General features: G+C 40.0%; 1 protein-coding gene across 2 annotated transcripts in view; it reads right to left on the minus strand.

The window, feature by feature from the left end:
• Window positions 1-328: 328 nt before the first annotated feature.
• The window catches only part of IRS1 (insulin receptor substrate 1), a gene marked incomplete at its 5' end in the record, with an annotated part of 65371 nt that continues 38003 nt past the window's right edge, over window positions 329-27696 (minus strand). Inside the window, one exon of one of the 2 annotated variants that reach the window (XM_081096364.1) lies at window positions 329-1355. The remainder of the gene's footprint in view (window positions 1356-27696) is intronic. The other variant, XR_013996258.1, reaches the window with a different exon arrangement.

Raw genomic sequence — 27696 nt, forward strand, 5'->3', positions numbered from 1 at the left:
GGGTTTTATTAACTAATCACTAATAGCCTAGTACCCACAAGGGCAAATGGGCCAAATTACATTCAATTAAGTCATGAAACACTGGAAGTTCTCAGAAAGCATGAGATAAGCTCTTAAAGAAAGTGACATGTAGCTCTGGTCATGACAAAAAAAATTAAAAAATAAAAGTTTCTGGAATTTTAATTTCTGGTTAGAAATTAAAGACAAGTACTCACTTGTCTTAGTATCTTTCTTGAGACAGTATAGGAAATGAAACATCCTAATGTGTGCACAGAAGAAAATGGTGCAATGTAGCAGGAAGCTTACAGAAGTGGGGGGAGGGGAGAAGAAAAGATCAACAGTCTCTAGTTTATTATGAATAGACAGAAATTTCCAGAATTTACAAACACCCACATTGTTCATTCCAAAGAAAGCTTTTGATTTGAAGGGATTGCCCATGTCTCCTTCTCTGTACAGTATGTACAATGGAAGACTTTGATTTCCTTTTCTTATCTTTCGGCTTCCATTCAATTGCCAATGTTAAGCTGACACTCGAAAATACCCAGTAGACTATATACCCTTCTTCAGTTCAATTAACATGGCCTATTGCCTTACAGGAAAAATATAAAATTAAGATCAATTCTTGTAAGGATCTCAACTCAACACCAGGGCTATAATACAAGAGATAGTATCAGCAAATATAACTATACAATTGAGAACCACCTATGGCACTATGATTCTTATATTATTTTTCTGAGTTACAATCTTAAAACAAGGGCTGTACCCTAGTCTACTCTTGTTAGCCTTGTTTTAAGCGTTTGCTCCACTCTTTACAACAGAACATTGCATACCTCAGTTCCACATCCAAAAAAAAAAAAATGTGCGCTGTAAGAAAAGTTACATTTTAATTAAAAAAATTACACATATAAATCAAAACCTATGTTAAATATTTAACACTCTCTCCACCCAACGTGAACCGTTTTGTGTGAAATAATTTACAACGATGCTCTGTCGCACAGTTTCAGCAGCAGATGAAATGTATCGTGTAGATGGTGATGAGAGGAAACCCATTCTCTCGCAGCATGGTGCGGGGCACAGCAGCTCATGTGGCCAGCTAAGTCCTGAAGGTTGAAGATGAAATTTATGCAGACTCATTGTCCCGGTGTCACAGTGCTTTTTTTGCTTGGCACAATAAAGAACGTGCAGTTCAGTCAACGGACTCCTGAGGATTTGGAAAGTAAACAAACTGAAATGGATGCATCGTACCATCTACAGAGGAGGAAGATGTGAGGTCCTGGTTGTGAATCATGAAATAGTTCGAGTCTGGGTACCCATGAGTTAGAGGAGGATTTGCTGAGGTCATTTAGGTCTTCATTCTGAAAAGGAAAAGAAAAGAATTCATCACCTGGGCACCTGGACATCACTTACTACTAGAGAATAAGTCAACCTGGATAGAGAGGCAAAGTCAGTCACAATCAACCCTAGAACTCGGGTTCCTATTTCCAAGGCCCAGAGCTCTTTCCAGGAGACCATGCTAATGGTTCCCTTCACCTTGGCCGAACACTCAGCTCCAGGGTGGTTGGGATAAATCTGGGATGACTTATTGGGAGAAACCTGGGAATACAAATAAGGCCAAATCATTTCTCTTTTCTCTGTAACATCATACTCTGGAGATCAGTTTCTTTTTACCGCCCCCGCCCCCCCACCACCACCACCACCACCAAGCCAAGCTTAAAAAACCACCTGCTCCACTGCCACACCACCCATTGGTGACGTGTCGGGCCTGCAGGGTCCCATTCTCATCCTTTGCAGTACATGTTAAGGAGCCAGCTCATCTGGTCTTTTAGGATTGTCCTATGAAACCCTGCAGTTGTTAGGGTTTTGCTTTAAAAAGAAGGCCTATCATATCAGATGAACTGAAGTCACAGGCACAAACAGTACTGTGTGCTTAAATAAAATCAACAAACTGTATTTAACTTCTTTTTTTCTCTCAAAATGCAAGAGTCCAAAGCAATCACAAACTCAAAGTAGTCAATATTAAGTCAGCAAACAAATCAATGTGATTTGGAGGTTCCAGAGGCTTAGCAACACAAAAATACACAGTGCTTTGATGTTCTTATGATCAAAACAAAAATGTACACTACAGTTATTGTGGAAAACTACAACAAAATAGGGCAAGCAGGTAACAGTGAGGCTATGCTGAATCTTCTTTTGGTTAAAAGTCACCTGCAAATTTTAGAGTTTGAAATCACAAGGCTTAACATTACAAAATCTGAAATCAGGTTTTAACTTGCTGTTGTTTGACATGAGCATTTTAGACACAAAAGGAAACCCAAGCAAAACAGACCAAGTTAATCATTAAATTTTAAAAAAAGATTCTGATTTAGGTCGAATAGAATAAATTATTCTGGTGGAAGCACATTTCTTTTCTGCAATTCAAGAAGGCAGACCCCAAGGGGCATTATCCCCTCCCCTCCAGTGAGTGGATCCACCTTTTCAACCTCATAAAAGTTTCTTAGGTTCTCAGGTATCAACATTAGAGAGTCTTTCTGGCATATATATTTTTAATTATTCTAAAGTTCTCTATAAATATCAACATTTATAGAATGTCCTAAATAGAGCAGTTAATTAATAAAAACTTGTTGAATTAGTAAAATGGTTGCATTAAATACTATGGAGACTACAAAGCTGAATTGTGCTACAGGCCCTGCTTTCTAGAAATTCTAGAAAGGAAGCTCCATTCACAAAGAGATAGAATGCAGAGTAGAAAGGGGTGAATTCCACAGTAGATGCACAGGAAGAAAGCTCTAGGTGCACCGAGGAGGGAAAGAATGCTTTAGCTAGGAATAGAAGGTAAGTACCTCGTTAACACACTTGGTTTGGTTTGGAAGACAAAAACATTTTGGGGATGTGGACAGAGGGATTATGTTTATGTTGCTTCCAGTTGCACCTCCAGAGCTTAGCACAAGGGCTGGCACATATCAGGTACTCACTAAATATGAGCTGAATGAATGATAGAGACAAAGCACACTCTATTGAAAGCACATAATGAAACAAGGCCCAGCCATGGATCGACAGGTCCAGTCAAGAATGTGACTTCATTGGAGCACGAGGCACCTGAAAAGGGGTAGAAGGAGTTAAGTCTACAAATGCAGATTGGGATAGATGGGGAAGAGCCTTGATTGGCAGGTCAAGACACCTTTATCTAAGTCTATGGATAACAAGGACATACTCTGTGATATGATCAAAGTGCAGGGGTGATAACCAATGTCAGCTGCAAGGACAGTAATGGCTTTTAAAACTCACACAATGAAAATGTTGAGCAATATAGCTGTTTTGTTTTTTTCTCTTTCCTCTTGAAGGAGGGTATGGCTGAGATCAGTCAGCATTCACTATTTATATAGTGGCTCAGGTAGGTTGAAATTTACCAAATGAGACCTCAGTATTATGAGATTTCTATTTATTTTAAAATATTAACTCTACCCCTAAACAATAGGGAAATGGCCTATTATAAAGACTTGACAAGCAGACAACACATGACAAAAAGGCATTCCAGGGTATCCATTAATTGCCAGAGAAACAGGATTGACTTTGCATGGTTTCTACAAGTGAAAGGCTAACCCATCCTCTCACAACCCTCAGAGAATGGTCTACAGATCTCTTAGTTAGTTTCAAGTCTCTCCTGAACTTATATTGTGATCTATCAGATTGTTCCTACCAGAGTATCTAGGTACAGCTTAACTAACACAGTTTCACAGTGCTGGGCTGAAAATGAGGTAGGAAGGCCACAATTTATTAAAGTGTGTGAAATGAAGGACAAGTGAAGGTCATGTGTTGCTTTTATATCTGGCTCTCCTCCAGAATGGCTGAATGAACAGTTTAGCACAGGAACAAAATGTATCCATCCAGTCTTATCATCACATGGGCCATATTTGCATGGATGCAGAAAGGAGGAGACTGGGAGCCCGATGAGAAGAGAGAAATCTACAGCATCACCAGCGGTGGGAATCTGCTGCTTTGGGGCACTCTGAACCCATCCCTGTAATTTCCCACCAGCGTGTCTGTTCAAAGAACAGGAAATAAAAGGATATATCAATTCCACTATCTTCCTTTCCTCCAAAGTCTTAGCATACTGTTTTCAAAGCCCTTTATCATGAATCCTGAACACATGTCTCAGTCACTAATGGTACCTACTGGTGCCATCAACTCAGGAGTCTATGTAAAAGTGAAAGCACCTGACAGGTAATCCTGACTAGGAGGGAAGGGGAATGGAGGGCTATAAACAGGCCATAGAGATCAGGAGACATTACAGGGAATGTCTGAAGTTCACATCTGTTTATCTTCGTACAAGGGTGTGTGTGTGTGTGTGTGTGTGTGTGTGTGTGTGTGTGTGTGTAAATATACATAAAGTTTAGCTACAGAGTAAAGACATGGATTTTTAACAGACATCCCTCAGTGGGAACTGCCTTTCACTGCGGCCACCTTCGGGTCATACTTATTTCAATCAAGCAGCCATTGTTCGGGGCATTTTTGGAATGCCTTCTCAAGTTCCCATTTCTTTTTCTGCGACTGCCTTCTCAGCCTTGGGTATATTCTTTTGAATGGTCTCTATAGCAGCCAGTCTTGTCCTTCAAAGGCCTATTTGATCTTTGGAGACAGCCAAAAAGCTTTGAGAGCCAAATATTGTGAATAAAGGGGCTGATTAAGCTGGGTAATGGTTCCCAGAGAGGTATTATCTAAAGCCAAAGGACTCCAAAACTGAAGTTCCCAAAACAGAGCTGTTCACAATTGCCCTGATAGTTTTGTTGGAAAGGAACTCTCATAACATTACAGGCAGACCTTAGCATGTGCTTCACGGACTTAAATTCAGCTGCCGATATCCCTGGCCCTACACACACGTAATCAAGAAGGGCTGAGCTTGACTAAAGGAACTCACTTGAACAGAGGCAAACATGTAGATCATGCATTTTTGTAATTTAGGAATTTGCTTAAAAAGAAAACACACACACACAATACCCATACTAGGCTCCTGCAGTCATTTAATTCAGCAAACATCTGTTGTGTGATAAATAAAAATGCAATGATAAGGATGATGATATATACTAAAAAGCAAAATATTGGTATGTGTATATTTAATGCACTTTATATATACAACCCCAACTGACTCACACCAACCATACAAGGCAAATATCACCACGACGTTTTACAAATCCAAAAACTCATTTGTGACACTCATAAACTGGACATAAAAAAGCAAAATGTTTCCTTGCAGAAGAGCTGTGCAAATAGCAAATGGTGATGCTCCTATGATACATCCTCTCTAGTTACATCATTGGGGAATAACTCGGGAGCCCAGAAATATGAAGCACCTGTCATGAGATTTAGTGGCTGGAAATTACATTCTGACAACCACGCCAGCATCGACTGTATCCTTCCGTGTGTCTTCTTGTAAGATAAAACCCACTCAATCCTATTGCCAGTAATGAAAAATGTAATTTCTGAAGTATGATCAAATAAGTCAACACTTGAGCAATGCTACTTGAGACCTATGGCTTATTGCATTAGTGCATCCGGTAGGAATTTACATATTCTGGACGGACCCACTTCAACCATGCCTACTACAGCTGAAAAACAAACAAAGCCTCAGCTGCCTTTCACACTGTCAGCCTACCCATGAGTCTTCACTGTGAAAGCAGCTGAAAACAGCTCAAGGTTATGCCTATAAGTACAATGGAGTGATCAGCCTTCTTTCATCAATGCATTTTTAGTCAAAGCCATTGATTAACAGCTTTTATCTTGTATTTAGATGTATTGAAACATCCTGCCAATTTGCTGGGTCAAGTGTAACACTGTTACAAATACCTGGTTAGAGCATTACTAACAGTTTCTACTTTTACCACGAAAATGGAGTAAAATATTATAAGCTACTTGGCTATTGTCATATACTAAAATTTAATCAGAAAGTAACTCTTCATCATCCAACTGTGCTTGAAAAAAGATGACTACAGTAAAGACTTTTCTTCAAAGGAGATCATTGTTTGAAATTTTACATTGTTGATTCAACCAGAAAAATTAGTATAAATTCCTCCTCTTAAAGAAATGTGTTAAAGCAGCATATTTCTTTTTTCTTAATATAAACAGCTGTGACTTAAACAACATTCTTGAGTATAATACAGAAAAATTCTTGAGTATAAGTTATAGCATAATAATAAATGTTTAAATAGGGAGGAAAATAATATTTTGATCATGTTTAGGTCTTTCCCATTCTTAAAAAAGAATTCTGTGATGAGAAAATCTATGGAATGTTAACCAACTTTTTAAGTCCTCTAGGTAGTCTATCCCTTTCTCATGCTCCCAATCCATTGTGCAGGGGCAGAAGTATGGTGATTGACAGTAGATACAGCCTTTGGCTTCCTGGCTTTAGTTTCCAAGAGCCTAAGTCCTTAGGGGAATGGCACAGGCTTCGTATTTGCAAGAACCAGGAGGGGAGAAAAAGTGGGAAGGAATGAGAGCAGACGTCCATGGGTCACTCTGTCCTTTGCAGGGTGCTGAGCATGGCACCTGGGACATCTCTCTATAGCTTATCTTCCCAGGTCTGCTTATTTCTTATTTCACACAATTATAATCAACTGCAAACTGGTACCATGACCACAATTCATTTCTCCAGCTCCCTCACTGATGCCGATGCAATTAATTCATGGTACCACTCATTTAGAGCTGATCAAGTATTTTGGAATGCTTACATATTAATAAAACACCTTGTTAAACACTGCAAAAGTACTCTGTTTTTTAAGCATACCTGAAATCTGGCCAATGGGCCCAGTTGGTTTGTTTTTATTTTAAATCATCTTATTAAAAATATATGTATGATTTGGGAGTGCAAAGGTGTTCCTCATTTTAACATTCACAGCCTTGCAATCTCAGGTGGACAAACCAGACCACTGATCCATCTGATGGACTGTGAAACCCCTTATTAAAGGAATTCCTGGCTAAGAACTTGGGTTCCACCATGTGGATTGGATGATAGCACCTAGGGAGAAAGCAGCATGATCAGCACAACTCAGGTAGCTGTGGACATCAACCAAGGTGAAGGGAAAGAAGAGCTTCAAGTTTGGGACAAGGGGAGAATCTCTGCTTTACACAAGGTACAGCTGGGAGGTGTGAGAAGCTGAGACTTTGGGAAAGGACAGACCTAAATCCTGAAAAAGCATTGCTTTCTTTTTTTAAAGCATTCTGATTTAGGGCCTTAAGACCATAACCACTCACAATTTTATATATATAAGTTTTTACATATATATATATATATATAGGATTGAACTAAAGACCTAAAGTTAGAGGTGAGACCAACATGTTTGCTACTTCTGTTGAAAGGAGAAAGTCATTTTAGCTAACGAAAGGAAACCAACATTTTTTTTAAAAAAAAAAAAAAAACAGGCCAGAACTGAGCTGGAAAGACTTGGTTTCATGGTCGTAAATGGCAAAGGCTAACAGACCAGCCAAGCCAGCAGAGCTGCTTAAATAGCACTTTTGCCTGGTGCGAGTCACATGGGAGGGGAACGGTGGAAATAACAAGGTTGCTGGCCGGCCCCTCCAGCGTGCAGGGTTGCCAAGGAAGAAAATTCAGACAGAGCTGCCAACATGTGAGAGGCCATCTCGCTCCAGTTCCTCCTTTGTCCCACTGAAAGACCTTCTGGCAGGGCTGGTGACTTCAGGAGACCACCAATGAAGAAAGGCACACGTATTATGGAAAAGAAAAAAGAGAGGGAGTGACCGAAGAGAGACCATCAACACCAAGCTTGTGGGCTCCCGCTGTGGTCCACTGGGGTGACTTCTGTCAGCATGTGTGTTTCTCCTTCCTCGGCAACCGAGGGCAGGGGGAGGGTCTGGAAACGTTTCAAGAGGGTTAGGGGCTTATGGAGAAGGCAGATTACAACAGCAACAACAACATATGGTTCTCAACAACTAAATGTATTCTGTCAATGATAGATTAAGGAAACCTGAGCAAACATCCAGAAATCTTTTAAGCCAAAGAATATTCACGTTAGTTGCCCATTCTTTTTATTAACTGAGAGCATGCTGATCAAGCAGAAGATAATTTAAAGATAAAGCAGATAGGGTTCAACACCATAACAGCCCCTCCAGAGGTAAATCAAAATAGATCAAATCTCTCTTCTATCAAAATGATCATATATCCCCATGTACACAATGGTCAAGGTAGAGGAACTCGGAAAAACAATCCCTCCACACTTCAAGTCAGACCACATGCGCTGTGGGACAGGGAGCTTTAGTTTTCACAGAGCTCAACCCAAATAAACCTGTTACTCAAAGACACGAAGATAATAAGATATGATCTTCCCTACCTGAGTAAGAAAGTCATAAAAGTCAGTGTTTCTTCTGCTTTCACGGCAGCTATTTCTGTAGTATTTTCCCTCAGAGGAATTACATTCCATTTCTGAAGGTTTATATTGTCATTTCACATCAGTTTTTTATTGTAATGTTCAGCAATACAGGATACAGGTTTTTATCGGTCTGGCTTGGATACAAACCAGTGGATTGAAATTCAGATCACAACTTAGTTTACAATGGGATGTCAAGATGGTAAAAAGTGTTTGCAACACCGATTCTGTAATTAGGCAAAAGGTAACCCAGCAGATCTGCGACCACTGCCTTTACTTTTTCTGTTAAACACTAAAGAGGTTTTGCATTCTTTGCCCACTCCCTGGAGTCATATCACAAATTGCTTCAAGAAAGCAAGTGCCTGACTTTACATTTGAGTAATGGTCTTGCTATCCAATCGTTTCTTATCAACTATCAACAACTTTTCAGTGATGGCACGGGAACTACAGGAGAGAACAGCATTTGCACAGAGGCCCAGGGTCTGCAGCAGGCTGAGGTAAGGATCGTTAACACCACTGACATCACTTTTGGCAGCTGGGGAAAAGGGAAAACCTATGTTTAATCTATTTCCTACTCACCACAAGTTTTAGCTGGAGTCACAGATAATATGGGCTGTGGTTGACTTTATGGAAGAATTTGGTAATGCAAGAAAAATGTACTGAACTGAACAAGCATCTTTACAAGGAATCACGAGGTACCTCAGCAGTGTGGCCCTGCTCACCCTGCTGTAGGTTTTTTGGTCATTAAACTGGCTTAACAGAGGATAGAATCATTCCCAATTGTTCCTAGGAAGTTCAAGCTCAGTAGAAGACGTTCCCTACTACACACACCTAATTAACTTCTCCTGGAAACCATTATCATAAATCACAAACAAAAACGTTTTAGCCTATTTCTTTCTTCTTGCTTTGAGTTACCAAGAGGAAAATGTTGGGAAAAATTTTAATCCAGGAGTCTTTGAAGTTAAGTTCTTTCTTTTATTTGTAAATTGTCTAAATAATAAAAGAACACTCTTTGAAACCAACTGAAACTGCTCACAAATAGATAAGTATAGGGTAGTATGTTTCAAATGTATTCAACCCACAGGATTCATTTGTTTTGCCTTAAGAATTCTTGTTAAAGAAATGCAAGTCATAAAGATTTCTGGTCTATGAGAGCAATTCTTAAACAAAAGTCAATGTTAAATAGGATGAAAAACTGTACCAACCATCCTATATTACAGGTGGGACCTCTATTTAACTGGGTTACATTAAAGACAAGCTATAATGTTGCTTGCAATAAAGTATTGCAATAAATGTGTGCTTCCCTTGAGTTGCCACTACCCAAGTGATATATGAGTAACCTGTATGCAATTTTGATTTCTAAAATGCAATTTAGAAAACAACCCAACACATGTTATTTTTGAGAATGAAGATGGAACTATTTCATGGTTGTTATGCTTTATAAAGACTGATCAATTTTGACTCAAAACTTATTTCCAAGTGAGAATTTAAAATGAGACTAAGATAATTAGACGATCTCTCCTCTCACTGTTTTCTTCTTTGTCATTTTAGGCAAGTGACTAACCTTACTAAATTTCAATGTTTTCATTTGTTATGTGGGGGTAAAAGTATCCATTTCATGGGGTTATCACTGAGGTGAAATACATGAAAAGTTCTTGTCATCGTGCTTGATAAATAACAAGTCCTCAAGCATCAGCTCTTATTGTAACTATACTTATTAAGGAGAAATCCTGCCCAGACAGTGTGTCTCAGTAGTTGAGTGTCGACCTGTGAACCAGGAGGTCACAGTTCAATTCAAGGTCAGGGCACCTGCCCAGGTTGGGCTCAACCCCCCAGTGGGGGTTTGCAGGAGGCAGCCAATCAATGATCCTCTCCCATCATTGATGTTTCTGTCTTCCTCTCCTTCTCCCTTCCTCTCTAAAATCAATAAAAATATATTTTTTTAAAAAAGGAGAAATCCTTAGATCTCCTATCTTCTCTGGATACCTGAATACATACCAGCCAAAAATGCCCTGGTAGAACTAGCAAGCAAAAAGAACACCACAAACCAGATGACTGAAGCTGAAGTCAAGATGAGACCATGACTTGGGAAGAGAGACAAAGTTATTTCAGAGAGAAAGTAGGTATGGAGAAAATGCCAGAACAAAAAGAAAAAGTGGTGGTTAACAAAGCTAAAAATATAATCGTGTGATACAATTTTAGAAAAAGATTTACCTAACTACAAAGAAACCAGCACGAATTGACTATTAGGATAGACAGCATGAGCATATCTTTGTGCAGCTCTTAAATGTATGCTTTCTACAGAGGCACCGTGGAAAAGCCATTTCGATTGCTTTCCCAGAAGAAATTAGATGCTTGAAGCCCCCCTCCCCACACACCCTTTCTAAGTAGCTAACGAAAGACTTATGATGCTACATGAAATAATTTACAAAGAATTCTCATGACTAGGCTTAAATGGAAGTTCAATGAGATTCTTGTGCACCATTTCCAAGCTCTAAAGCATGTTTCTAATTGTTGGGGGAGGAACTGGGTGGCTTTTGTTTCCGAATTCTTTTCCCAATCTCTCATCTGAAGAAACTGAACAGGAGTGTGACACAGCCAGTCAATGCCGCCTAAGTAACTTGACGAAATACTGAAATTGCTGCCAGATGCACACGTCTAATGGTTGGCAGCTGGATAAGGAGGGGAAAAATCGCAAAGATAATCTGAAATAATAGACAATGTATACACTGCATGCATTTCTAAGGTCTTTGAAGCAGACAATGGGGTAGATTTCTAACTAACTGCAAACACTTCTTTATTGTCTCAAGTAAGGAGTCAAAATTCTTCTAGTTGACAAAGGGGCTTGACCTTTCACCTGCTGACCCCAAAGCTCTTGGTCCCTTGCTTTCATCTCTCAAGTCTCACTTTCTTTATTTCTTCTTTAAGTATGTTTTTATTGATTTTAGAGAGGAAGGGAGAGGGAGATAGAAACATTGATGAGAGAGAAACATCAATTGGCTGCCTTCTGCAAGCCCCCTACTGGGGCTCCTGCCCACAACCCGGGCATGTGCCCTGACCAGGAATGGAACCGGGTGACCTCTTATTGCATGGGACAACTATTGAGCCACACCAGCTGGTTCAAGTCTCATTTTTACTTTACTCTTGTTCTTCTCTCTCTTCTCCATTATCTACCATCTCAGACCTTTACGTTTTAATTTGAAGAGTGGCATTTTCTGGAAAGTTCCCTAATTTACTGAATTAAGCATACTGAATTAAAATGCATCATGTTGTCGGGTGCTGAGCAGGTTGCCTGGCTTCCCTAGAAGCAGCTGAAGACAGTTGTGCTAAATTCTTAATCTAGAGGTGGTGACAACTCTTAACCAAGGGATCCTTACTGGGAATATTTATCAATGATCCTGAGGGCATCACAGTCCCCAGGGAAAGAAATGGGAACTGTGAAGGTGACCCTCAGGCTCACTGGAGCGCCAGGCAGGAGCCACCTGGATCTCAGCTGAACAGTGCTCATCCCGCCTCCAAGCATTTCACTAAATCTCTAGAGCAGTGATTCTCAACCTTCTGGCCCTTTAAATACAGTTCCTCATGTTGTGACCCAACCATAAAATTATTTTCATTGCTACTTCATATGAATGAATGTAATGTTGCTACTGTTATGAATCATAATGTAAATATCTTATATGCAGGATGGTCTTAGGCGACCCCTGTGAAAGGGTCGTTCGACCACCAAAGGGGTCGCAACCCACAGGTTGAGAACCGCTGCTCTAGAGGATTTCACTAAATCTCAATTTGCAGGTGTAACAACAATGTCTCCCCTCAAGGCAATGCCTGGAAACATTTTTGGTTGTCACAACCAGGGTTGGAGTGAGGGGGGAGGGATGTTACTGGCACCCAGTGGGTAGAGACCAGGGATACCACTGCATCCTACAATGCACAGAAGGCCACCTGCAACAAGGAATTATCTGGCCCCAAAGTATCCATGGTGCTAAGGTTGGGAAACCATGCCTTCAGCTGAAGAAATAGAAGAAGCCACTAAAACATGCTTGTCCACTGAAGCCACCCAACATGCTTGTCCACTGAAGCCACCCAACATGCTTGTCCACTGAAGCCACCCAACATGCTTGTCCACTGTTTCTGGGGTTCATGATAGTTCCAGGGAGGAGTGAGGGGAGAGGCATTCCTGTTCTGAGGTTATCCTTGATTTCTAACTGTCACCCATGGGTTCAGAATCCTAGTGGGCGCCTCCCCAGGCTCACAGCCTTTCCCTCTGCAGTGTTCAGTCAATGTGGTGAACCAGTCCTGGCCTGTATTTTCATATGTCACCCCTGCAAAGGAAAACAGGAACCTTCTGGATGCAGTGGAAAAGCAATTACTAGAAAGCAGAGACTATCAGGCACTCATCTGAGGAAGAGTAGCATGGAGATGCTGCCTTTGTCTGGACCATGAAAAAAAGCAGTTCCATGGAGAATGCATTTAATTGCTCCCAGGTTGGTATCTTCACCCAATGCAGCCAGTAGTTTCCATATGGTCTTGGACAAGTCATTTGACCTCATTTGCCTGCACAATTTAATAAAATGGAGAAAATATCTAGTATTCAAGATCCTTAAACTCAGTGAAAAAAGGACACTATGAATAAGAAACACTTTACTGATATTACTAGTGACTGTTAGTCATGCTCATTGCCCTCAAATATCTGGGAGTGGAAATAAATTTAAAAATCAAGAAACAGGTCTCTTCTGTTCCAGAATTAGTCAAATTTTAACAATTATTGCACTAACTTTGCTCTCTAAGTGGTTACTCCTAAGTCAGAATACTGTTTCCTAGAGGTGTTTTTTGTTTTGTTTTGTTTTGTTTTTACTCTATGAAATACCCAATTTATTACAAAAAAAACAAAACAAAATACCACAAAACAAAACAACAACAACAACAACAGAAAACAGAGACTAAGATAGAAATTCCAGTTGCTGTTTCTAAATATAAGATGTCTTCTCAGGAAGACACTTTTAGGTCTGTTCTCCCTAAACTTAAACTTAAAGAAAAATAGCAGGGTAGGGGGAAGGGCTCATATACTATCATCAATGAGAGTACACAGTGTTCTAAATTCTAAAAATCAGGCAATGAACAGAAAAAACAAGTTGATTTCCTGGTGGTTAGAAACAAAATTTGCAGATTGAACCCTAATGTAATGGCAATAAGAACAGAACCTCCTTAAATATAACTACGGAAGCTGTTGTGGCCCTAAACTACACAAAGAAAACAATAGGTTCTATTCGTTCTACACCATAGCCTGAGATGCTGACAAAATGCCTTCAAAATAAAACCCAACCACACAATTTCACCATTACTATCTAACAGAGACAGACTATAATTAACACTTAATCAGCAGCCCTATGATGAACTTTGTTTAATTATACTAAAAAAAAAAAAATTGCCTTAGATTTTTCCCGTAAAGCCATGTCACAAATGGGCAATGGCCTGCCTACCTGTTCATTTGGTCTCTCCATTCTTTCCTGCCATAACAATATAAGGCACAGCGTGACTACAAAATGTTCACGTCAGACCTTAGTTCTTCTGAGAGGCTCCTCCGTCTTCCTGTCCCCGACTCTCAGAGTCCTCCTCACTCCCAAACCATTCGCAGTACCCAATGGGGCCGATACACATAGCCACTGAGTTGTTCCACATCATTTCTTCTCAGAGCCTCCCTAGAGGACTTCAGTAGAAACAAAGTCTTTCAAACAGGGGTCTGAGGATTGAAAGCAACCAGATCCTTGTCAATTTCTCATTCTAATGCAGACCCAGAGAAAGTCAATAGGAAGGTGACTTGAGAACATTTGACTTAAGTAAATAAGCAGAGACCCTTCACCATGGTGGCCTTTGTCCCTGGCATTGGCCATTTAGTGGTTTACTGGCATTTCTTCCAGGGAGAGACCCAAGAAATGAAAAGAGAACTTAACCAAAATTCAGCACAGGAAGTTTTTTCCACCTGAGAGTCTATGAAAGTGGTAAGGATGATGGTACAATGGCTAACCAAAATATACATCTGGATGATAATTATTCCAATTTCTGTTTTAGATGCTCCATTCTCGTTTTTATAAGTGACCTCCACTATAAGACCAAGTTACCACAGAAAGAGTTCATGGATGACTATGAACAGAACAACCAAAGCAGAACCAGGCCTGGTATTAGAACTTCCTTGATCATCCGGTTATTGTTTAGGGTTAGAATCATCATTCTAAGCTCATGAAACTAGTTAGTAGTAGCACTGAGGTGAGACCAGGAGGTCACCTCACCCCAAAGTAACATTCTTTCTAACCATGAGTCTTTAAAATCTTAATGGCCCCAACTATTTAGAAAAGTAAAATGATCCTAATAAAAGAAAAACAGGGTGATATTCAGTATAAATGCAAAGGTTCTAGCAGCCAACTCATTCCACTACAAAATGGGGGCCTCTATAGGTGATGGGGTAAACAAAGAGCAAACAAAGACTCCCAGAAGTTTCTGCCGACTACAAATTCATTGTAAATAAGGAATATACATCATTTACAGTTGACCCTTGAACAACCCGGGAGTTAGGGGCACCGACCCCCATGCAGTCCGAAGTTCACATACAACTTTTGACTGCCCAAAATGTTAACTATTAGTAGCCTATTGTTGACTTGAAGCCTTACCAATAACATAAACAATTGATTAACACATATTCTGTATATTATGTGTATTGTACTGTGTTATTACAATAAAGTAAGCTAGAGAAAAGAAAATATTATTTAAAAAATCGTAAGAAAGAGAAAATACATTGACAGTATTCATTGAAAAAAATACCAGACTCCATTTTCTCTATCAATGAAGTGTTGCAGCAGTGCACAGGCCTTACTATTTGATGGAAATTTCATTCACTAGTAGGCCTGACCCTATGCTCTGACCAGGAGCTGCAGCATTACTTGTCTGGAAAAGAAGCCCAGGCAAGGCAAGCATACCTTGCTAATCATTTTAGAAAATGATAGGAAAATGATGATGTGGCCAGAGATACTCCCCAAGAGCCAATTCCCAAACCCCTGTGCAGTGCAATTCACACTCAATTCACATGAGTTGATTTCCTAACCAGTTGGGACAGAGTGAGAACACATTTCATCAAGGGCTATGGGATGCAACAGGAATGGAAATCACCCGCCAGACACTAACTGTGGGATCCATGCGGCCACCAGACAGTGGTGAGACCCTTGCTCCCCCAGCACCACTTACTGGCACTGAGCTGAAGTTTCCTGGTAAAATGGTGCTAAAAGTGCCCAACTCATTGGGTTGGCATGAAGATTAAACGAGATAGTGACTGTAAAACTCAAGGCACAGGCTCCCACAATTAAGCATTTATAGAACAATTAATTCACTGTATTCGGTAGCCACCAGAAACCATAATGGGAGGAGACAGGCAGAAAGGGGAACTGAAAGGGGAAGGAAGGTGCTTGACATTAATGCTCTCTGCTCTTTGCAATACTGCTGATGTGTCTGCAGAAAGGAGCACCCCAAAAATGGTGTCATAAAAACCCCAACAATGACACTCATCACGTGGAATTCCGTCCGAGTCACTATTTTATCCCTGGGTATGACAGTGCTTCCTACTTTGCTTTGAACTTATCATTTTAATAGTTGATCCATTGTTTAAAATGGATCATTCTTAGCAATTATAAAGCACCCTAAATTTCTGTCATCTGAATTTTTAAACTTCATTCACTGAAAGGTAAAATTATAACTAGGCATGAATCATGCCATACTCTATGCCATGAAATTTAATTTCATGAGATGGAATTTTCATTTGATGAACATCCCTTACCCAATAGTTCTTGAGGTTTCTTATTTCTAACTTTCAACTCAGTTTATCATAGTGTTTTAGACATAATTGGCTCTCAATAAAAACTGTTTATACTGTCTCAAAAAGTGTCTATACGAAAATTGTATGTATTCATGCACATATTCTAAGGCCCAAACGGCTTGATGAAGGGTAATTTCAACCACACAGAAAATGGGCTCTTAAGTTTTTGTGAAGTTTTTCTCACACTGGGCAGTGAGTGAAGTAGAGGACATTCGCTAACCTTTTAAAAGTGTTATCTCCTCCTTTTGATAAATATAAAAAGAAAACTCAACCTAATTTTTAATGCTACAGATTCAATAACATGACTAACAAAATAAAGCCATTTTAATACTGATTTTAATTGTTTTCAAATAATATTTGTGTCCTCCACTCCTGATGTCAATCTCTCTCTCTCTCTCTCTCTCTCTCTCTCTCTCTCTCACACACACACACACACACACACACACACACACACACACACACATTCTCCATCAATAATAATGCCAACAGTTGTTACATGTCAGGTTCTACTTACAGGTTTTAATGTGCATTATTTCATTTAATCCTCATAACCACCTTGAGATTTTCTTAGTATTCCTGTTTTAAAGACCAGGACACCACGGTTCAGAAAGGATGAGTAAATTCCCAAGGATCTCAAAACTAGTAAATATGGCAAATGGGATTCAAAACCCATGCTCTTGACCACAATGTACAGACAATGCTATAAAAAGCAGGGGTGGAAGTGCTGTTAAACCTCTCATCTAAATAGAGCCCACTGGCATATACAAAGTTCTTTTTATAAAAGGAAACAGGGGGTAAGCTTCATGTTTACAAAGGGTAATGAGAAATTACACAGTGAAATGCCATTCTGATAAATCTAAACTAACTCAGCTAAAACAACATTTCACAGAATAGGCACCTGGCTATCAGAAATGCCTTCCCTTCTGGAAACAGCCTGCAAAAGAGATTGCCATCATAAAAGCCCCCTCTTATCCCTTATTGTGTGCCCTCCTGCAAAAACACTAAATGTGAAATCTGTCATTTCTTGAAGAGTCAGGCAACTGGGTGTGACTAATAGATTCTGACAAACAAACACAAACTGAGCCAAAAGGTAAAGCAGGAGGCCTGACATTTATTGGCCCCATAAAACAGAAACCCTTTCGCTCTAGGACCAGGGCAAGATCTTGTACGCTCCGGGATATTTTTACCCAGCAACTTTTCTTTCCGCCCTTAATTTAGAAAGCCAAAATAAAACCCAGAAGAAGTCCACTTACGGAGTCCTGAGCCATGTGCTATAATAGGTGGAGAGAAGTGCTTGGCCATTAGAAGTCAGGAGAGAACAGAAGATTAAAAGCCAACCATACGCAGTGGCCTCACCCTTCCCAATTGTTTACATTCTTAGACATCCACTTTTTAAAAATACTCGCTCTGTAGATCAAAACAGGCTGAACTCTGAGGAGGCGAAAACAATGACGTTAGCTTTAAGATATTATACAGTGTACACAGAAACAGAGCTGAGTTATGTGCACTGTTCTAGTTGGCTGCCAAAGGATCTGAATGGCTCAAATGGGGAACTCTAATTCTGTTCATCTCAGAGTCTTCAGAAAACTCTAAAATATATACTTAACCTTCAACATGCTATGCAGTTTGAGTGAACCTTCCCTATTGTAAGATACAGGATGCAACTGGTTTAATAAATCAATATAATCCAAACAAGCTTTTTCAAGGTGAACTTGGGTGGCTCCAGGCCTGGATGACACTGGATGCAATTCCTGGGGGTGGGGCACTCTGTCCCTTCATTCCCATCTTTCCCCCTTCCTTCCTTTTCCTTGCCCTGAATACCTCTCTCTCTAGCAATTAATGCCACCCATAAATACTTGTCAGCATGGTTATTTATATGCAGGCTTAGAAAACTGGGTGGTCCCAACTCAACAACCATTTATTTCTATTGTTGTCTTCAAACATAAAACACTAATCCAATACAAACTGATCATAAGAGCATGAATCTCCCCCTCCTAACATCATAATGTGCTTAAACTTTGATGTAATATAGAAATATAAAAATAATTTGATGTAATATAGAAATAACCAATCAGACTATTACTTTGATTCTTTTCTTGTTTTCCAAAATTTTCTAAGATATCTTCATGCATATAATTTATGTAGTGACAGAAATACAGAAATCTATATATGTAAAAGCCTAAGTGACCGAACAACTGAAGGACCAGTCGCTATGATGCACACTGACCACCAGGGGGCAGATGCTCAACACAGAAGCTGCCCCCGGTGGTCAGTGCGCTCCCACAGCGGGAGCATTGCTCAGCTGACCGACCAGTCAGGGCAGCCCACCAGCCCGGAGGCAGCCACTCACTTCCTCAGTAGTCCTGCAGGTCCAATCTCTGGAGAATGGGCCAGGCACCAATGAACTGGTGCCCCCAGCACAATCCCAACAGTGCCCCCACCCCCCCCCCCTGCCTTCCTGGAAATCAGCCTGGGGCACCTTGGCCACTTTCCCTCCCTACTCGCTCTGCAAGGAAGAAACGATATAAAAGCAACCGCCAGGTGGCTCCCGAAACACAGCGCCAATGTCAGCGGAATGGATCCAGATCCCTGGCCAACCATCAAGGGCATCCCACCACCACCAGCCTGCAGGGCAGATCGCATGGGCGCCAGATGCAGGGCTCATGGCTGGCGAGCGTCTCTGTGGCAGTGCGAGCCTCGGTATGTGCAGCAGGACTGGGATGAGCGGGAGCAGCAAGCAGCGTTGGACTGCAGGTTTCGGCCCCATCCCTGCAGTCCACCCTGAGGGACCCCATCCGTGCACAAATTCGTGCACCAGGCCTCTAATAAGACATAAAGAGCATCATTTTTATAGGGTGTAAACATAAATTAGGGAAGAGATGAAGTTAAATCATCAGATGCAAATGGTAAGAAACTCACAATTAGCCAGATAGAACACAATCCGACCTAATATTCCTATAATATGCAAGGAACTAGAATTTTTGAGGATCTATAAATAGATATAGGGAATTTTTATCTTTTGGGGTTTTTTTAGAGAGACAGGAAGGGAGAGGGAGAGAAGGAGAGAGAGAGAGAGAGAGAGAGAGAGAGAGAGAGAGAGAGAGAGAGAGAGAGAGAGAGAGATCAGTTGCCTCCCATATGTGCCCCGACCGGGAATCAAACCCACAACCTTTTGGTGCCCAGGGCGATGCTCCAACCACACCAGCTAGGGCCAGGGACTGGTTTTGCAGGCAATTTTGCAAATCCTTTAGCAAAAATGTTCAATGCATGTTACAAATTATTTTGTCCAGTTACTGTGGACAAAGAGAGGCTGTGCCATTATACGTTTACTTCTGTTCATGCCCAGAATATGACTCACAGAGGCCCAATGGGGGATAATAAAAAGAATAAGTCCTGCTATCCAAATCTGCCTGTGTCGGGGGGACACGAACATTATGCAACACTCAAAGCACAAATAAAAGTCACAACTACCAAGTAATAGTCATTAGGCATCCACGTGGTTTTGAAAGCCAAATCCAAATGCTTGTTTATAAATGTGAGATAGAGTCTCTGTATTTTTATGATGCCATGTTGGTAAATGAAAAAGTCCTTTCTACAAAGCAAAACATTTTGTCCAGAAAAAAACTTTTATGCAGGTCTGGAGCCAATGAACTTCTAAACACGGTACCTGCATTTAATAAAGGGGCAAATAAGTACCGGTTTCTTGAGTCTGATGTTACAAAGGTTTGACACGGCCAGCAAAGCATGGCAGCTGGCACATGTCCTGGACCATGACCCACCAAACAGCAGCCGAAGCAAGTCGCCTTTCAGAAATGTGCAGCAGTCCCTATAATACAGTAAAATGTTGACATGCAGTGAAATGTGTTCCTTCACAGAGGCCGAATGAAGATCATATGAGCAGAGAAGAGCTGTTAGGACCAAACCAAATATATACTTTCATGTGTATGTAAAAACTGAATGTAAAACAACACAGAAACCTTTTTTTGTTTCCAAAATTCATGCGAAGACAAATAAAAAAGACTTTTTGGAAATAATTTCAAACATGGCCCTTTCTTTACACTAAAGAAAATGAAACAGAATCAAAAGTCACAATAAAACACACACATTGCACCAGTGCCATGAATAACGAAGTCACAAAAATCCAATCGTTTGTGAAACAAAATGCTTTGTCTTCAAGAACTCTGCTAAAACATGTGCACAGGCTTAGGTGAGAAAGAAAAATCACACATAGAATAAGCCCACCCTCCAAACAAGTTTTTTTTTTATGTGCATAAATTAAATTTGGGTGGGTGTTTTTTTTTTTTGGCATTGTTTGCCCTAAAACAAGATTAAAAATTAATTTTAAAACCAAGATCCAGTAAGTGGCTTTACTAAAATGTTGCCTGAAATATTATTTTAACAAAAGGAGCCATTAAGGATCTCCTTTCTACTCCTTCGAAAGAGGTGAAAATACCCAATTAGTTTAATAAAATATGTCAAGAGAGGAGCTCATGAATGGCACATCTAATGGTGTCTGGGCCACACTACAAATATAGGGTGTCCCCAAAAAATGTATACACATATTCTGAATAATTATAAGGGCAGTGTTTATTAAAATACATTTCATTTTCAAAATTAAGCTATCAGCTGTTCAAGTGTGTATACATTTTTGGGGGACACCCTATATATGCTGCTGTACTCCCCCCCCTCACCCCATCTTAATCTGCTGTGGCTCCATTAGTAAGCCCCTACAAATGCAACCTGGCATTTACACTCTTGTCCATCTGGAATGTCTCCACGTCAGGAGAGAGCCCTCATCCCCTGTGGAAGATGAACAAGTACACAGCTGGTGGGGATCCAAGCACGTATAAAGGAGCCCACTTATGTGTGTGCATACACATGGCTAACCTCCAGCACCCTCTTCTTTCCACTTTTTATATGAAGCTAGCAAGGAAATGAGTTGTGTGCTTTTTCAATTGAATTCTGTACTATTATCAGATATCAAACAATTCCTTGTTGAAAAGATATTGCAAGAACAAAGCTTGAAAACCTGCCATCAAAGCTGTCTGAAGTCCAAGGTGCTGTCTTTTACCGTCACCCGAAGCCTTGGGAGCAAATGTGCGTAATGCTAAAGCCAATCTTGTGAAAGTAGCATTGCGAAACCTAACCCCGCAACTCTGCTCAGAGCAGCAGACTCGCCCATGTGCGTTTCAGCAGACTCAGGGATTGCTGAGGTTTTCCACGCTGCTGCCATGAAAACCAATACTTCTGGGTTTCACTGCTGGCTCATGATGTGAAGCTAAACTTAGACATCAAGCTGGGTTCTATATTGAGCTACACCCCCTAACTCTCTGTGGGCAGGAATGTGAAAAGAGAGACAATTCCATTTCTGAACTATTGGTTTTAACGAGCAAAGCAGAGCAATAAAATCCAACTCTCTAGATAATTTACGACAGCAACAACATATAATTACTCTGGAATGTGTTTTGGTATTAAATTTGGCTTTTGTTATAACTGAGGTTTCACAGGACAACCACAGGGGGCGCTATTTACACCATTGCCTGTGTGAACATAATCCCATGGTTGTGGGTTTTGCTAAGTCATTCTAATTCAGTTACCAAGAACTGTACCTCAGAAAAATGCTAGGGAAATATTCATTTATCCCTGATATCTTCCTATGTAATTCTTCCTAGCCACCTTTTCCACGCCGGCCAACTGTCATTCACAGTGACAAAATTTTGCTTTTTATCAAACCTCATACTGAATAAAGGCTAGCTGAAGTTTCAAAGAGCTTTCTTCTTCCCAACAAGAATCCTAGATTATAAATAATACAGGTTCCAACATTTGAACAGACCTAGGATTTTATAGGTACTTCAATAACCCTGAAATGCTCCAATCCACCCAAGGAAGCCACAGATTGTGAATCTTGAAACGTGAATGACTGCTTCATGAATGTACTTTGGAAATCATGACAAAGCCATAAGCATGTTCATGGGTAACAGCAGTTGCCAAGTGGCATTACTTTCCATTGTAAACTGTACGAAAATTAAAGTTTCTCATTATTTTCAGCTAAGACCCCTGGTTACTAGATGCATAGGTGGGTACTTCATTCTTATTACCCGAAAAGCATGTAAGACAGGGCTCAAGTGACTAACCTGTACACAGGCCTTGCTCATTACAGAAGCATTCTAAATAAAATTAAAAGGCTCCCTAAGGTTCACTTTCCTCCAATAACTGGCAATCGTTTTCCAGAAAAACATAATTCAAATAGTTTGATGTATTAATTTAGTTATGTTTCAAAAATCTTGCTCTTAATGAATATAAATATTCACCATCACCATGTAAATGTGGCCTCCTGCATTAGAATCACGGCCCAGAATTCTTTGGGAGGTCATTATATATGTTATATTGTACTGACAGCTGAAGATACAACTCATGCCTCCTGTGATATAACCATCTAAAATGCTCTGAGACCATAGAAATGTAAAAAAAAAAAAAAAAGACAAAGAGCAAAAAGACACAGTGTTACCTCCCATCTCTACCTCCAACCTCTACAGCAGTGACTCAACTCTGCTTTTATAGCTCAAAAACAGCTGCAGACATTATATCAAGAAATGGATGGCCCTGGCCAGTGTGGCTCAGTTGGTTGAGCATCATCCCATGCACCAAAAGGTTGCCGGTTCAATTCCTGGTCAGGGAATATACCCAGGTTAAGGGCTCAATCCCCAGTTGGAGTGTGGAGTGTGTACGAGAGGCAACAGATCAATGTCTCTCTCTCTCACATTGATGTCTCTCTCTCTCTCTCTCTCTCTCTCTCTCTCTCTCTCTCTCTCTCTTTCTCTTCTTCTTCTTTCCCTCTTTCATATCAATAAAAACATAAATTTTTAAATGGGTGTGGTTATGTCCCCATGAAATTATAGAAACAGGTGACAGCCAGATATAGGGCCATGGGCTCCAGTTTGTGGACTCCTGATCTAGTGTGATAGAGCAAAACTACACATTTCATTGGAAATTAGGAATAAGAATACAGAAGGGAAAGAATATGAAAACCACAACAGCTAAGAATAACAACCCTCCATATAGAAAATACTTTTCTAATGCATGGTATCCAGTAAAGAAAATAGCAAACAAGTGGTTTATCAAAGTATATAAATATGCATTTGTTATTCTTACAAAATATTATACTATTTTGGGCATTCAGAAGAAAACAAGACTAATTTCAGAACATTCTATCATTATCTACCTGTAAGTGCTTTTATAATAAAAACTAGAGGCCTGATGCATGAAATTTGTGCCAGGGTGGGCCCTCACAGCCCCTGCTACCTCTCAGCCCCGCCCCCCACCTGTACCAGTCTTGGCCTGGTACCACACACCCTCCCCCACCTGGTTCCACGGAGCCTCCTGATTGATTGCCCCGCAGCGGATGGCCTGGCCTCCCTCTGTGGGGAGATCGTGGGGTGATGGTAGGCTCCCAACCAATTGCATTGCACCCGCCTTGGCTGGCCTGGCACCAGTGCGTGTCATAGCGTGGTCAGCCGGATGGTCGGTCTGCTGTTCAGCCATTTGGTCGATTTGCACATTATGCTTTTATTATTATAGATGTACAGTAATTTTCTGAATGAAAACATAAGAGGAGAGAAAAAAATCTGCTCACAGTTACCTTCAAAGTCAAGAGGAAAGATTATGAGTAGAAGGAACAGAAAAACTGGAGAGAATGCATTGCTGACAGCCTTATACTGGAGGGTCTCATTAGTTTTACCTTACCATTCCCTAAACATTTCCCTGCCATCCTATTTTGGGTTTCTTTTTATTCAAACTACTACATTTTTGGGGTTTTTTCTTTTTATACCATGTTGTGGTTTCTTCAATCCTGAAATTATGCAAGATTCGGAGAGTCCTGTATTAAGGTTCTCTGGGAAGACTACTGTCTACATTTATGACAAAAATATTACAAACAAAATCCACAAAAAGTGTCATGGATGCCACATCTCAGATCCTGGTGGTTACCCCCTCTGAATACCAACATGAGAATGAAATGACCAACCCGGAGAGCTTAAATTTCAAGGGTATTTTTAAAAAGATGCCATCTGCTTTCCAAACACAAAACAGCAGCAGATAGCATTTTCTCCTTTTCTAGCACCAGCAATCCAAAATATTAGATTATAGTGCATGTGATTTGCAATGGCCAACATGTCAACATTTTTTGTGTTCTTGCTCTCTTGGTTTCTACTATATAAGCTTTATTACAGCAGGAATTATTTATTATCCTCACAACAGTTCCAAATAAACTTTAAATGCCAACAAAAAACACCCTACATAAATCCTCCATTCACAAAAACTTTGACTTTTGAATCAAATTTCTCTTTAGCCATGCTAAAACTACCCTTTCTTCACTGTCAATACCAACAACGACTCTCAGGGTATTACAATGGCCTACTCATTATAACAATCTCTGTGCCAATCACTAAGCAATCACTTAATAACTTCGTTTGTATCAATGGTACGCAGTAAATGAACTCCAAATACGAATAAAGTGAAAATCCCTATATATAACTCTGTACTTCTTGTCAAATGATGAAAACTGGGTAACCTTTAACAGCACACACTCCAATACCATGTCTATTCCATCTGAAAATAAGTTTTATGATTTCTCCCCACACCACATTTTCTAAATAATATTTTGCTTTTGCTTTTACTGCACTAATAAAAGAGTACCTTTGGCAATAACAAAGGATCGCCAAAGGAATGTGACAAAGAGTCAGATTTTGAAATGTGGATTTAAAATTGCTATGGAAAGTACATGAAGACCAGGAAAAAGAGAGATTAAATGAGGATGCAGTTTTGAATCCTAGAAAAAAGAGTAAAAGCAGATCACGGAGGTGTCGATCTCAGCACCATCTCTGTACAGGACTGCCCCTGCGGTTCATCTGCTTTGTCAAGGTCTCAGTGCTCATCTACACGTGAGCATATCAGAAACCAAGCAGCTGCCTAACTGGTTTTACTACAACATTCAAGACATCTATACAGGCTGAACATAACTGGAACCAGAAGACCACTTCAGAAAGTAAAATCCAATTACAACAGAGATCTAATTTTTATAGCAAGCAACTATTTAAATGGAATTTCATATTGGAAAATAAAAATATTGGAAAGGTTGAAATGAAAATATATGGGGGAAAGCCATTTTACCTTATGTTAAACCAAATATGTCTTAGTTGCTTCTACTGGCCAAGTGTTAGAATGAACTAAATGTGATCGATATTTTTTTTCTTCGTGTTTCATTTCTGACTTCTGTTTGGTTTCCACAGAACAATCATAAAAAGGATCACTTTTATAAAAATATCCCAAGGCTCCATCAATTTCCCCAAGGGCCGCTCTTAATCAGGTATTTTTATTTTGGACTTTAGAAGCACTAAAGGAGTCATTATATTTGGTTTCTTCAACAGTTCCTTCATCTAATCCTGCCAGATCCTCCCTTGCCATTGACTCCTTGTGAACCTCAGTAGTTCTTCCACATCACTTTCACTAATTTCATGAAATCCTACAGCTTTTGCAATATGTTCATTTTCAATGTTGAATAAAACTGATGGAGGAGCAGTCCCTGGTATTAAGTATAAAGAGATAATAGCTAGGAGGGAGCATAGAAGTGGTTAGTTCATTAGTGAATATTTTTATAGCTTCTACTTCCCTACTAAAACCTTATCATTGCAGGAACTCAGATAATGAAGATCACTCTCTCAACACCATCCTCCCCGCCACCCACCTATCTAGGTTTTCATCAACCCACTAGCATGTCCCCATGAAACCACTAGAGACAGCTGTCCAGAGCAGCTCAAAACAAGAATGATCACAGAATTAACACCTAGAAGCAAATGGCATATCCAAAACATCACTAAAAGTTAACTCGGCCAACATTTTCCAGGAAGTAGGTAAGGTCCAATCTTTTAAATGGCAATGAAAGTTAAATCTAACCCTCTACACTTGATTGGTGCCATATGTTCCCATTATTGGTTTTAAAAGTCACAGAAAACAATGCTCTGAAAGGTAGGTGTTAGAGCAGACCAGTATCTAGCATACAGGAAGATTAAAGGATTAAAATGACCTAATACTATACTTCCTAAAACATACAGACTTCCACCCAGTGCCAGTCAACTAGCAGCCAAGTGTTATCAGCAAGTCTAAATTTGGATCTCATAACCTAAAAAAACCACTTAAGATGAAAAGAGTGCTGAAATAAGTTCAAGGACTAATAGGGCCAATGTGAAAACGGGTCATGTCAGGTGACATGGATTCCAAAACAAAAATGACCAAATCAAGATGTATAAAACCTGGATTAAATTATTTACAGCTAGAATGCTTGTTGGAGGCTTAAATCAAGATTCCTACCCAGAGGGAAGGGCCTTTGCCATTCTTTTCTTTTTTTTTTTAATCCTTACCCACGGACCTGCTTAGAGACAGGAAGAGGGGGGAGGACATCAATATGAGAGAGGAACGTCAATCGGTTGCATTCCATATGTATCCCAAGTGAGGATTAAACCTGAAATTTAGGTATGTGTCCTGACTGGGAATTGAACCTGCAATGTTTCCGTGCACAGGATGATGCTCAACCAACTAAGCCATTCCAGCTGTGCCCTTTGCCATTCTTTATAGAATAATTGTGATCTGGCTTTAAAGAAACCAGATTAGGTGTACCTTGTAAGGAACCAGAGAGGCATTTCTGGGCCTGTCCTCCTAGCCAACCAGTCCATGAATGGAAGACCTAGGCATGCATGACCTGTCATTTTAGGCTTCTAAAGAGTTTCACAGGAGGCTAGAGACTTTCCTTCCATTTTAAAGGCAGAAACTTATCAGCTCATCATTATAACATCAAAGCACCATTGGCCCTAAAACAATATGGGTTTAAACTGCAAGGAGCTATTTATATGTGGGTTAAAAATACTGTAAATATATTTTCTCTCCCTTCAAATTTTCTTAATAACATTTTCTTTTCTCTCACTTACTATATTGTAAGAATACAGTACATAATACATATAGCATACCAAATATGTTACCGACTACGTTATCAGTAAGTCTTCTAGTCAACAGTAGGCTATTAGTAGTTAAATTTTTGGAGAATCAAAAGATATACATGGATTTTCTATTGCATGGGGGTTGGAGCCCCAAACCACCACATTGTCAAGAGTGAACTATAGTTTAACAAAGTTATCATTTTAGTGGAAATAAGGGAAATAATGAGGGAGCATTCCTCTGGTCATTATTTCCCCAAGACTTTGTATCTATGATTCTGAGAAAACAGGAACATATAAAAATAAGCCACAAATCTATGGACTGAAGTTCTTCAACTTCTCTGAATGAACCTGGTCCATTCATTGATAACAAGCATAGGTTTATCTTAGTTAAGACATAGCATCCACTGATGGTCTTACTATTAATAAGGTGTGGCCTTTCAAGTAATATAAAATACAGCATCACAGTTTCAGG

This window comes from Myotis nattereri (assembly GCF_964212035.1).
Source record: "Myotis nattereri genome assembly, chromosome: 7".
Taxonomy (NCBI): domain Eukaryota; kingdom Metazoa; phylum Chordata; class Mammalia; order Chiroptera; family Vespertilionidae; genus Myotis; species Myotis nattereri.